The sequence below is a fragment of the Aquila chrysaetos genome, chromosome 3 (assembly GCF_900496995.4).
Source record: "Aquila chrysaetos chrysaetos chromosome 3, bAquChr1.4, whole genome shotgun sequence".
NCBI lineage: Eukaryota > Metazoa > Chordata > Aves > Accipitriformes > Accipitridae > Aquila > Aquila chrysaetos.
The window spans coordinates 8,302,337-8,316,719 of NC_044006.1; positions in this window are offsets into that span (position 1 = coordinate 8,302,337).

Here is a 14,383-nt window from a genome sequence, read left to right on the forward strand (position 1 = left end):
GGTCACAGGCCTGGCGTGGAGTTTCCCACACCGTTTTTTCCACTGCGTAACGAAGAGCTGCTGAACTTCAGTTGCAGGGTCTGGAATTACGCAGGTCAGAAAAGGGGGAAGACTGTACAAATGAAGGGAAAAAAAAAAAAGAGCAGCCGTTTTGGCTCTTTGAATTCGAAGTGTTGTGACACCTACATACAGATTTCCGTATTCAGTCCCTTGGCTAAAACTAAGCTCTGGATCAACTTAATATCTGAAATACTTCCTGCCAGGGATTATATCTTGCTATGGAAGTGAGCTAGGCTTAGTGAACTAATAGGTCTTTTCTATCTCTAACTGCTGCCAGTATGATTATGTTTTTTTAATCAGAAAAATGTGTTGCTGAAAAGTACAGAGATTAAGCACCACAATTGCCTGTAACAAAAGCAAGTTTTGTTGGATGAGCAGAGATCTGATGAATGACATGATTTGAAATGTTTTCATCCTAATGGCTTCCTCTTCTGAAGTTAATTTTTTTTGTCAGTTGCCAAAACATTTATGAGCAGATTTGTGGATAATGACACTCTTAGATGGGGGTTTAAATAAAAATCTGTTCCATTTGTAACCTAAAAGACCGAATATTAAAGCAGAAAAATGGGTTTGGAGTCTGATTCTTCTTATGGCAGTGTAATAGATGAGCTGGGGTCACTGGTGGTGTACAGTGAGCAAGCCACAAACTTTTAGGCCAGTTGTTTCTTCCTTGGAGGAGTTGAACATAGGAAGTGATAAATATAGTCAAAAGACTATTTTGTAAGGAGTGCTTGCTGTGAAGTGCATGGGTCTGCAATCTAGGGAAGTTCCCGTTCCCTGTGTAGATGGAAAAACAGACAGGTAAAGAAAGAGAAAAGAGATGGGCATTACGTGCCAAATAAATAAGCTAAATTTAGAATTGGTGACTTTGTCCAACATTTGGATTCTTAAAAGGATCAACAAGAAACCATCCTTTAACAGCCCTTCTGAAGAGGAAATTTGGCCTATGGATAGGTGGTTGAATAATAGATTGAATAAAATATAATAAGCTAGGAAAGGTTATTATGGAATTTGTTTGATCACAGTACTCATGTCAAATAAGCCACCAAAAAGAAGTACAGACTAGCCAATGCTGCGCCTGCTTAAATTATGTGTATCGAAAAGCAAGCACCCAAATATGTTCAAATAGTCTCTTAAAAAAAAAAAAGAGCAGAACTCTTGGTTGGTTCTTAAGGACAGTGGATAGAGATTTTATGTCACCCTTTGCTGGTGTCAGTCTGTACCAGCCCATCAGGGTTGGTGGAGGTTAGGCCATAACACATCCTGTGATAGTCTCTCCCTTTAGCAGTTTTCTTACTTAATTCTAATTGGTATTATCTGTACCAACTATATTGCCAGTGCAATAAAGAGTCCCTGTAGTTTAAGTATTGAGAAATAAAATCTTATTCTGCATTCTAATTTAAAAATATCAAACTGATAACCCTGCATAGGGCTGATTTTAAATTCCTTTTGTTGCACCAGTGAAGATACAGCTATAACATCTGAAACAGTGGCATTTGCAAAATTTTTATTTATGTATACAAACCAATTTTTTTTGTGTAAATGCTTATGGTAAGGTATTTGCAAATACATTTCTGTTTGCTTCTTCCAAATTTTACCTGCATGTACGTCCTTCATCTAGAATGAGAATGTAGCCCATTATCCTGCTAGGAAACAAAGTGAGACAGTGTATGGTAATTTTCCTTGAAATGTTGTTTTCTTACACAAGTAATAAGGCCACTTTTCCCTACCTGGAAAGCATAAACTTTTACCATACTGCAGGATGACATTAGCATTATTTCCTAGTGATAATGTGAATTTTATGATAATGAATGCTGAGGTGCATCTTTGTCACGCTTTGCAGGATTCTTAAAAAAATATCTTTTGCTCTATTGTCCTGACTTCTACCTTTTCAAAAGACATTTTGTTATGCTTGATCCAGTCTTTCTTTTCCTCCAACTCCAGAGTCTAGATTATATGGAACTTCAATAATTTCAGTCATTAGAAGGGCTGAATAGCGTTTGCTTTCAGTTCGTGTATGAATTGATGAAAAAGGTAGAAAACTTGGAAAGCAAATTACAGGAGGTTCAGCTTCTTTGCAGACATCAGTGGCAGCTGACAGACATTGCAAATACTTTCAAACATTCCTCTAAAATACTTAGTTAAAATTAGTTATAATTTGTAAAAACACATTTCTTCTTTGAAGTCAGCTGGGTTACCAAGTTCTTTCCCTAGGACAACCCTAAATTATAGAATTAAATGCTGGCCTTGATTAAATAAGTGGTAAAACTCCCATTCAATTTAGTGAGGCCAAGATCTTGGATATACTATTTAGGAAAAAGAAAAGACATTTCTGGTTTTACCTACACACCCACCAAGCTAGTACAAGGTTGTTTCTTACCATATATTTTCTAGAGTTTATTTTCCAGGCTACTTTTAAACAGTGGGGTTTCCTTTACTGTCCACAATGCATTATTCCACAACCCCATAGATCTTGTTCATGCTGGACTTTAAATCAACTATCAAATACCCACTAGTATCTTCAAAGACTTCTGAAAAAGAATAGTTTACAAGGGTGTTTTTTGCTTTGCCAGTATTATGATTTGTTATTCATCTTGTGGATTTTTAAGCAGACCCCTGTACTTAGTATTCATATTAATGGTCTTACTGTATTTAGCCGGATAAAAAACATTCAGTACAATGTACGTAATAGTTACATTTCTATGATATACATACTTGGTAAAAGCTTTCTCATTTTCATCATTTAGACAGGTAGGATCTGGTAAATCATGTGCAGCACTCAGAACAGGATGACGGTATGGTAAGGGGGAGAAGAAAATACCAGGCAACTGCTGCAGGAGATTTTTTCTGAAAAACTTGACCAAATATTTAAATCCAAAAGAGGCTGAAAATTATATTTTGGGGTTTTTCTTTTCCCATGGCAAGTACCTTGTGAGACATACCGGTAAAAGGCTGCGCTTGCCTTGCTTATTTCATACTCGGGTTGAACTCCCTATTATTACAAATCTGTTTTGCTTTAAACCGCTTTGTCCTTGGCACCTGGTTTTCCAAAGCTCTGGACTTTCCACAGCCTCAGCCCGGGGGGTCACTGTGGTTTGCATGTGCTTGGCAATACCTAAAGTAGGTCCAGCACTGCAACCTGTGCGACTGAAACACCCAACGGGTCGAGTCTATCAGATACTATTTGAAATTTACTTCTTATCTCTGTTTCCCAATCTATAAAATGAAGATGTGATAGTCTGTATTCAGATCCCTGTATATCGTTTTTAAAACCTACCCTTCCAGCTGGCAATGCAGCCATTAAGCTCTAGTAACTAAGGATACAGAGTACCTCTGTGGTATATGGGGCAAAGCAGAAACAATACCTAAGGGCCAAATTCTGGTTTTGTAAGATGCAAGTTAACTTGAATTCACTGACTTAATTCAGATTCACACCATTTTACATGAGACAAAGTTTGGCCCTCAGGTGGAATTTCTTCACTTGAATATCTTCAGTCTCTGCAGCATATCGTATACTTATGTGGCTCCTTTATAGCTTTAGCTATAGCAGCTTAAGTGCCAGAATCAGTTCAGAATAAGAGCCTTACTGTTCATGATCTTTCTCCGGAGGGGAAAAAAAACCCCAACAACATCGGTTCACTATGTGCGTAAACAGACCAAGGATTCCTGTTAGATGAGGGCAATAGTAATTTAGTGAACAGAATCAGCAGAGAAGCACACCTCTTCCATCTCATCAGTCTTCCCCAGTATTTTTTTGCTAGCATATATTTTCATGACTTTTTTTTTTTAATTTAACACAAGCTTTTCAAAGTTTGGAGCATATAATCAGTGAGAATGGCATATTTTTTTCTTTTTTTAATTTACGTTCTTTGCTTGTCAGTCTTCTTCCCTAAACACAGGATTGCGTCTACTGTTTCACATGCTCATGTGTATTCACATGCTTGTGCTCAGCTTGTTATTGTCTTGTACTGTCCCCCACTCACTCATCTTCTTTTGTACCTCAGTTTTTATACTGTAGCAGTAACCTTTTACAGGATTCCCTTTTGCTCTGCAATTGTGCTGTTTAAAAAGAAAAAAGGAGAGACAAAGAAAAAGAGAAAGAACCTTTAGCTTACCTCAGAGCCTCAGCCAACAGGAGTTTAAATGTGTGTCAAGAGAGAGAAAATTAAAATAATCAATAAATGTACTTTGCACTCTGGTCCATGTCATTGGCATTAATTTTCTTTTTCTCTCAAATGATCAGAATCATTTCATTTTCTCAGCTACTGGTTGCTTCCCATTAAAATACGAACATAATACTGCTCCATGTGGGGCTACGAAAACACACCTTTCTATGTTATTTTCTGTATACCTTCTAAAAAGCCCTTGGCACATTACACATTACCTTATTTGTGCCAACCACGTATTATGAATAAGAATATCAGTGTTTTCCTTTAATACCTTAAAAATTCCAAGACATAAACAGTATTTCTGTAGCAAATCATTCTCACCTCATATTAATTGCTGATCTTTCTGCTGCTATAATGATGCTGTTTCCCAACAGCCTGGACGTGTCTGTCCTTTCGCTGAGGTCATAATGACTGTTAAATGTGCCACATTTCCTCTGTCAATTTGCGGAAAAAGTGTCAGATTATATATCAAGGGTTTACTTTGATGCATAACTTTCTGTGAAACACACGTCACCAAAATAAACTCTCGTACCTGTCCCATTGGGAATGGGAACTCATAAATACGGAGTCAAAGGTAATTGGCCCCCAGAAGCCCACAAATATTACTATTCATTGCGTTACCTAGAGGTTTGTGACTGAAGTTGTTGTTTTAATGGAAAGCTTTTCAAATTGGTCTTTAAAAAGATATGCTTCACCACTTTTATTAGTTGTGAATTCCATTTTTAACTACCTATTGTTGGTAATATCCTCTTAGCTTGAAAATACAATCTCTTTTCCTAGCGACTCTATCCATTTTTAGTTCATTGATTCACTGAGGTGTTTTTCTTCACTGGATTTCTAAAGCAGCAGAAGTTAAAAGAAATTCTTAATTGCTTACTTCATTGTTTGTGCAATGGTATCAGCATTGACATCTGCAGGAATATAAACAGATTTGAGAAGATTTTTTTCTTGTTCATTTACTGAAGGGAGCTGTGCTATGTTAAATTGATTTAAGTTGCCAAATATGGGCCAGATAAACTGAAATAATCTTTCTTGAGTTAATGTTCTTCTTTCTAGCTACTTATATGTAGTTTTTGTTTCGGTATTAAATAACATCTAGAGGATTCAAACAGCATCAAATTCTCATATCACGAGAATCAGCGGTTAACCCTACAACATAGGTTTGGTTTTCACTCCATTGTACATTAAATCTTGGGTCTTGTATTTGGTGTTGTGTTTTCCTCCGACCCGGGCTTCTTTTTTTCTGTGGCTGAATTTTGTTCTGAGGTTTGGATGTACTCAAATTGTTGGAAATTTTGTGGAATCCTTTCAAAGAGGAGAGACAGACGTGTGTGTCAGGCAGAGTACTCCAACCTCAAATATACACAGCTACATGACAGAGTTGCCATAAGGAAGCAGGGACAAGATATATTTTGTAGGTCTTACATATCTGATGGCTGTTTCATGTATAAATGTGATAGATGCTCGAAATCTGCCGTGTATTCTTTGCCAATATAGAAGTGAATAATTAATTAGTTTCTCTGACATTGAGAAGCTTCTCTAAATTCCTGTCTAAAGTCTTATCTCTGATTTGGATACCCACGACTGCACTTTTCTAATGTAAACAAGCAGCAAAGGTTTGTTGTACGCAGAGGGCATCTGCTGAGGTTTCAGGCTAGTATATATGAAGCAATACACTTAAACTATTATGAACATCATTAATACAGGGCATACCTACTCATTATTTACAGCTCAGCTTTCTGGGGCTTGGGAATTCAGAGCTCAGCCAAACCCTGACACTACCTCTTCTTCCTAAAGGTACAGCACCGTATGGTTTTTTCTCTTTGTGTTTCGTTTGGCAATCCATATGAACATTTCATTTATTTTCTATAATGTCTAAATCATTAAAAGAAAAGCTTTGGGGTGCAATACGAGAGTGACAAAGATAATTACAGTTTTAAAGCCTTAAGAGGTTTCATGCATCATATAAAATTTTACATTCCACCACCAATTTAAATCAATTACAATCTTTAAATCTATAATTGTGCTATTTAAAGCATTTTAAAGGGCACAATGCATGTGGTATTTCGCTGTGTATTCCAAAGTATTTTCACAACAGATCTATTTATTGTGTGAAAGCATCTAGAGGCTATTAAAAGATGATAAGAGGCATTATTAACTCTTTAGTCTGTCTCCTTAATGTAAGAAGCAGATATGCTTAAGCATTATTTATCACTTAGTCTCAGTTGTGCTAAATTTCTCAGCCTTTAGTCACAATAATTGTAACGAAGCTTGGAATAGATCATGCAGAGTGCCCTCATAATGCTAAACCAATGACTTCTTTGTGCTTGGGTGAGCATGCATTCTCTTTCATATTACAACAAGGCAAAGAAACAGAAGACTTTTCTAATTTATTCTTTTCATGCTAGATCTAGATCACTGCACAGGTAAAGATGGTGCTCTTTATTTTTCATGCAAAGCCCTTTTTCTCGCTCTGCACTTAGTTTATATCAAGGGATTTCAGCACCCTGTTTAAGCTACTTTATTACGTCTTAGCTGATTTACTAGGAAGAAATTGTGATCATCTTTCAAAATCCTAAACCCAAAGTTTCAAATGAATATAGTTTTGGTGAGTCTTACCATTTTTATTCTAATGGAAATTCTAACATCTGATGGTTCTAAATTTGTACATAAATTGAATGTTTTCCATAAAACTGAATTTCTGAACAGCATCTTTTCCCTAAAGTTTGTCCCATTGAGACTTTTAACTTTACAAAAATAAGAAAGCAGGAGTGAAGGACTGTAAGTCAGTTGAACTAAAATATCTCAGTAATTTTTCTTCAAAAATGTTGAGAGTATGTTCAAAGGACTCCATATTTCCAGTAATTCTAACAACAAATCTTGACCGCCTAACTGTTCATCTTACATCCTCTGTATTAAAAAAAAAAAAAAAAAAAAAAAACAAACGTAAAAAAAGAAAACAATAACCACTGCCTTTCATTAGCAATTGTGAAAATTTTAGATATTCCTGTGTACGCATCAATGCAGCTCAGATGGTGCTTAGCGGAAGATGATGGTAATAAAATACACTTCAAATAATCAGTCAACTTTTGGGGAGTGTTGAGGGGAGGGAAACTGCATGTTGGTTTTCAAATGTTATTTTAAGTGGGAGTTTTCTGCTCTCTAAGAAAATGCCAGTCTATCCTTTTTGACAGAGAATATCCATTATTATAGAAACAGAAACAGGTTTTGTAACTGTTGAATGAGTGGACACAGCCTGGGTATCTGTCTTATCAAAATAGAGCTATGGGTAAAGTGCCTCTGTTGTGCAGGGAGTGCTGCTTTGGAAAGATCCTTTTTTACATTAATTCAAAACCCAAATAGCCCATAGTACTAACAGCAAAAACTGTTTTTCTTCTTAAGCAACACAGATACACTAGTTCATACATTCCCCTGGGAATCAGCGGTGATAAATGCATTTGTTTCTTAAAGCATAGGCAATGTTTTCAGTGTTTCTCAAAAATCAAAAAAAAATAAAAAGGGCACCCTATGCCAAAGCCGCCCCTCCATTCTGCCTGCTCTGAAGAAAGGATTGTCTTGTCCCCAGGTAGGGGCCTCGAATTGTAGATTCTGATCATCTGCCTTAGACATCCTGTGTAATTTAGAGATCACCTGATACAAGTTGATTATATGCAATGCTGAAACAGTAATTCCTGAACTCATGGAGGCCCGAATTACATTGATTATTTCACAGACGTTACCAGGTATTCATATGTGGAGTCAGTGCCAAAAACGTACCTACACAAATAAATTTCCTCTGCAGTTTTGCTGGCTGTGATATTTTGCTTCAGGTTTCTGTTGTATGCAGAACCTTAACCTCTGTAGCGCTGCTCAGCAGTGAGGAGGTAACCGAGCTCCGGTGCTGAGAGAAGCAGTTCTGAAGTATTAAGGACAGGTAGCCTGATCCTGTCATCCTTGAAGGTAGTGGGAACGTTGTCCTTGCATTCAGAGGGAACAGGACACAAACCCTGTTTCATAAGCATTCGTGTCAATGAAATTAATTGTCCCAAGTACTGAGATAACTGTGCAAGATCTCTCTCCACCCAGCAGAGGTGAAATTGGATACAGCACCTTTTTTCAGAGAATTTCCTATGGGAGCATTAGCTGTAGGAAATCGTTTGAAACCATCCCCTTGGCTGCTGTTTTGTACCGAGGGGATGACTTTTTTCGTGTTCCAACATCTCCAGCTTTGACTAGCATGGAAGTCACGTAGCAGGAGGAAAAAAAAAAAAAAAAGATGCTTCCAAAAGCAGTATGTAATCTCAGGTGATATACAAGTGCCCATGTCACTTAGCTGGTGGGTTAAATATTATTTTCCAACTCTGTTCTCATTTACCAAACTTTAGAATTGCAGTGGGATACTTCTAATAAGATTTACCTTTTATTACCTATTAAAAATAGAGCAGATTATTCTCTTATTCCTGCAAGTCACTAGCTGTATGGCTGCTGAAGACACTTTATTTTCCTTTCCACTTTTCTCCCACCCTCATGTGAAAATTTTTGTGCTTTTCTGATGTGTAACACCAGAAGGTATTAGTTCCCCTCTCACTTGTGCAAATTAGGCATATTTCCAAATGGAGTTATTGTGGCAGGTGGAGGGAATTTGGCAGAGACTCTACATCATCTGGCATTGCCAGAATTTAGTCTCCACCGTTTCTCTACAGACCTAGAGCATTCTTGGCCACAGCACATTCAGATCAGCACCAGGCACTGTCGGTCGGTGGTGGGTGCAGCACTGCATAGCCTCTACAGCACTATGGGCTTCCATTTCCAGAGGGGATTTTTAGCCAGTCAAATTGACTTGCTTACCTGGGCAGCACAGAGAGATTGAAATGAAGCGGTGAATCTAAGCTGAATGTGTTTGTAAAAGGCCAAGACCATTAAGACTGGAATAAAATAGATTGGTGGAGAGTGGAATCAGATCCCTGGGTATCAAGGATATCGAGTGGTTCTATCTTAAGTTACTGCATTAAAAAGCAGCAAAGAAACTACTACAGACCTGCAGAATGGGAGAGGTCTGGTATTAAAAACAATCAAGTCTGGCACATTTGGGGGAAATCTAGGTTTTATTTTTAATATTTTCCTTTGTTGGTGAACTCAATAAAGCTCTCGGTGTTGGAGGTTAGATGCAACAATATACATAATGAAAACACTGTACAAGTGCAGTCTTTCACAGAAAGAAAAAAAAATCCTACATTAAAAATAATTCCCCCCCAAAGTATCCAGAGAACTAGTCTAATAAATAATGGAATGTCACTATAGACTAAATAGATTTTGAGATGATAGGTCTTTTATTTTTGCAGTAATAGTAGAAAATAAAAAAAGCCATTTAAAAATCTGAACAATGTTTTTATGTTCAAATAACAAATATAAATTTCCAAACTGTTATCTCCATATTTCTTAATGGTAATGCATTCCCAGTTTTAAATCCAGCAAACACCCATTTTCATTCTAGAATTAAGTTATCCTATAAAGTAACAGCAACTGATAGTAGGAATTTATAGTGGAAACCGCGATTATTGATTCTTAATGCATAAAGGGTTCATAATATAAACATCAGTGGCAAAAGATTTTTTGTATTTTATTTTCATATTTATTTGGAAAGTATATAACTGCAATGGTTTATTTTTCTAAACTGAGAAAAAGTATAAAATGCTTTGGAATATTCTTAGCTAAAAAGGTAATAAGAATAAGTGCTTAGATTATTGGATAAAAAGTGGTTTTCTTTAAGTAGAATACATCAAAATATTCAGTTTAGGATTTCTGAGCATGCCTACCATAGCTCAAGGATGTATACCTTCCAGCAACTGCAGCAAAACCAAAGCATCGCACAAAGCTCAGTGCTAATAATCAGAGATGAGCAAAGATGGACAAACAAGCAAGAATGATCATCCTACAAAAAGTAATCTGATTTCTACACACAGGTTATTAGGAGGCCTGGCTAACTCCTAAATAGCCTTTAAGGTATACATGAAATGCAATGAGAAATTTTACAGGGGAACAGATCAGCTTCCGTTTCCCAAGCATTTTATTGTAAAAGAAATCACTGTAGGAATATAAGACTTTTAAACTTATAAAAATAACTCAATGTTGCCCTTTTAAATTGTTTCCACTGACAACCGAAGTCATAGTGGCATTTGTTCATCCAGATCCCAGTACACACATGTATTCATAATGATACATCCCTCGAATGGCACAGTTCTTCTGTGGTTGCTACCTGTCAGCGCTTGTACTCAAGAACCTTGAATATCAGTGACTCACTAATGTTTTATGATATTTTACCTCACTTTATGGTAGTCATTTATGACAAGACCAGAATGACATAAACTGCCATAAAGCAAAGCAATGCAATCACACAAATGACCATAAATCAAGGTAGCAACAGAAAAAGGTCATAAAAGGAAAGAAAATTGGAGAAAACAACATTTGAGTTCAGATTCAGAAGTCTGGAGTTAGCAGCACCAAACTTCAGGACAGATGGATGTGAGCAGCAAGCAAATTCAGTGTTCCACTGATACTAATCATTTTGTGTGTGTGTGGATGCACTGACAGATTGATGCATAGATGGGCTTGCATTACTTATAAGCGCGTTATGATGTACAAAGAGTTTATTGCAACTGTGTGCATGGGCTTTTTTCCTCCGATAGAGTTGTCTTAGCTTTGTCCTATACTCTAAGCAATTCCCAATTCAGATGACCTTTTGAACAACTTTTCTATAATCTATAGCTATCTTTGTGTATTTATCTTTTTTTTAAATGAAAAAACGTGTTCCTGTTAATCAGGTTGGCCACCTTTAAAAGAATGGGATGGTGATGTGCTTTTCTTAGAAGTCTCTTTTTTCTTTTTCTTGGTCTGGAAGAGAAGCTCCTAAGCAGGAGGGGAGATTGGATGTCAAAAGGTGGCCAGCTGGGGATTAGAGAGAAACTTCACAGAGCTGGGGATGGTGTCGGTGGATTGAGTTGGAAGCAGTAGTTTATTCTGTGGTGGCCATGCTCACGGGGCTGTTTTATTGCGGTGTGGACGGGGACAAGAGGAGGACCAAATGACGTCAGGGAGGACAGGGAGCTCTGCACCCCCACAGAATCAGAGCCTAATGGGGCAGCAGAAGCTGTATGCAGTGAGGTATAATGGTACGTATACCACACCTTAAAGTTATACTACCATAAAAATGAGAAACTGCTAGCGGTGGAGATAACAGCATTTATGAGGAGAATTTATGGGCTGCTCATGTGGTATAAATATATACAGTACACAAACACCAGTGGGGATAAATTCCACTGGACAACCCTGTTATTTTAACAGTAACCTTGAAAATATTATGTTATTTAACCAAGAAAGTGTTAAAGGTACAATACATAATTTAATCTCCTTCTCTACCCTGTACAATTAATCTCTGTATTAGAAGTAGTGATGTTTTAAAAAGCATGTGCGTTAAGATAAACACTGATAGTTAATTGCACTTATTTTAACATCCTCATGCTTCCCTATCCACATCCTTGTGCTTTCATCTTGCGTGCAAGGCTGTTTCTAATGGAGCCGATGTGCTCTAAAAACTATGAAGGCATATTTTTATCCCTACCCTTTATCTAAGACCTCTAATTCTTCTCCTGTTCTGCTTCTCTGTTTCCAAAGTCAGTTGCTTTCCTCTTTTGTAGTATCACTTGCATTCACAACTGCCATAACCATTTCTAGTCATTTTTTAAAATTCTTCCTTGTCAAAGGACACCGATGTAGTAAATGGATATGACAGAAACGTAGCAGATAAACAACAAAAAAAAAAAAAAAAAAAAAAAAAAAAAGGACCTGAGCTGAGATATACTGAGCAAGTGCATTTGCAGTGAGCTGAGCTGGGATGCCAAGCCATCAAATTCAGAGATGCAGCAAAGTGATGAGCTCTTCTGGTCCTGCCCTGTGTCTCCACAGGACTCTGTGCTGAGGTACAGTTTGTTCCCGTTCTTGTCCCTCTGCAGGAGAAAATCCGGAATGTCTGGGACCACTCCAACCCACTTTTGAAAGGTCCTTTTTGTAGCCAGAAGTACTGTCACCTGAGGGTCACACACTGACGCTGAAGGAGGAGATATCAGCAGGTCGGAAACTCTAAGGTGAAAGGAAAACATAGAAAAGTGGTTTGGTGGTTAATCAGAGGCAGTACTGCAGTGCCTAGGTACACCACTTAATCCTTCCTGACTTGATTTCCCTGTTACTTCCCTATCTATAGCAGAAGATAGCATTTGGGAAATTAAAATGCTGTGCCCTACACTTCAGAAGAAAATGCTAGCCTTTCAGAATACTTTCAGATCAAATTTTAGGAGTTATTCACCAAGGTGTAAATGCACTTTCTCTCACTGTACTCTTGCTGCCAAGAAAGTAAACTAGGACAAGTTAACAGAATGATCCAAGAGTAAAGAAAAAGCTGGTATCTTAATTTTTGATGCAGTCTATGTGTTCTCATTATTACACTGTCTGTTTGTATTACTTTTGATTTATAATGTAATTGGGGAACTATAGAAATGTTAATAGGAAAGATACTGTTCTGAATATGACAAAGTTGTTTACTAATTGTTGCCTTTAACTTAGGCTAATTTTGTAGTATTGAAATATTTTAAAATGTTTTATTTCTTTATTTTTAGGTTGTCATGAAAGCATTGTTTAGTTTGAACTCCATTCTCAGATGAGCTGAGCTTTCTCCCCCTTTAAAACTAGGAAAATAGTCCAAATTAAAAATTTGTTACACTAGGGTTCAATCTCAAACCTTTAGGCAAGCCCATTCGTTTTGTTAAATATTTAGATGAGAAATGGTTGCTTGTATGTTTATTTATTTATTTTTACAACATCCACCGTGCCGCTCATTATCTTAGGGGAGATGGAGAATATTGCAATGATTATTAGTAAGCTTGGTAATGAGATTACTGAACCATTTGCAGTTGACTTTTTTGTGATGCATAATTACAGGGGTTTATTTACAGTGCCTTTAGAGGTTTTGTTTTTGTTTTTGCCTTTTAATGATTCACATTTATATCCTTTGTTCTTCATGTAAGGGATAAGATTCTATCTCTGGATATTTTGCATTTCTCCCTTCCTAGCGCCATGCTTTGCCCCCCCCCACCCCCGAAATTAATGTGTGTTATACTTTAGATATAAGTAAGAAGCTCTTATTCAGCCAAGTGATCCTCATTCTGCAAGCTCTTATATTCTTGAATAATCTGACTGATATTAATTGGGAATACTCAGGGGTAAATAGGATTATTTGTACATTTGTCCTAGGTGACTCTTCCAGTCCATGTTCAAGTCAACAGAAAGAGTCTCATCGACTCTTTTTGGCCTTGTCTGTCTCATACATATGATATATTAATAGAAAACAGTAGAAAGGAAGAGCTGGTTTGCAGGTCTTAAATATCTCATAACTGAGGGTTGTTAAGGTTGATTACCATATTGTCACATTAATTGCTCACATTCTTGACTGTTACCCACTTTTCCTCCCAAATAACTGTGATTTCAGCAATTTCTGAAGTTTTTGGTGGAGGATTCCTGATACAGAGATAAAAAAGAGAAGTGGGACGGTTACTGGGATCAGGTACAGGAGAGACTTTGAGGAATAGAGAACTATGGAATTAAGTTGCCCTGGTTCTACTACTACTTATTCTGAATCACAGGTATCTTTTATTTAGAGATCCCATGGGTTCTGCCTGTGAAAATACAGTATCTTTGTTTTCCTGTTGTCTCGAAGTCTTTAACGTTAGTGAAAGGTCTTCCATTGACTCAGTGGGCTGTTTTACTGTGAGGCAATGAAACCTTAAAAACCTCTTTTTGTCTGCTTGTTTTGCCAGATTTATTTACAATAGGTTAGATTTTAAATTCAGGTAGAAAGATATGAAAATTTTATACACCCAACTTTAGTTGCCTAAATAGGGTACAGGCAAAAAGATGGAAATGGGTGTTAATATGTGACATTAAAGTTATGGCACTAATCCTAGCTATTATTCAGAAATCAGTGGGACATTTCATTTGTACAAATTGCAAGTTCTGAGCTTCTTTTCACATTCAAAAGCAGATCTGCATTGAATACTTGGAATTTATATAAATCCATAGTTAACTTTAAAAATGCCTTAAATGAA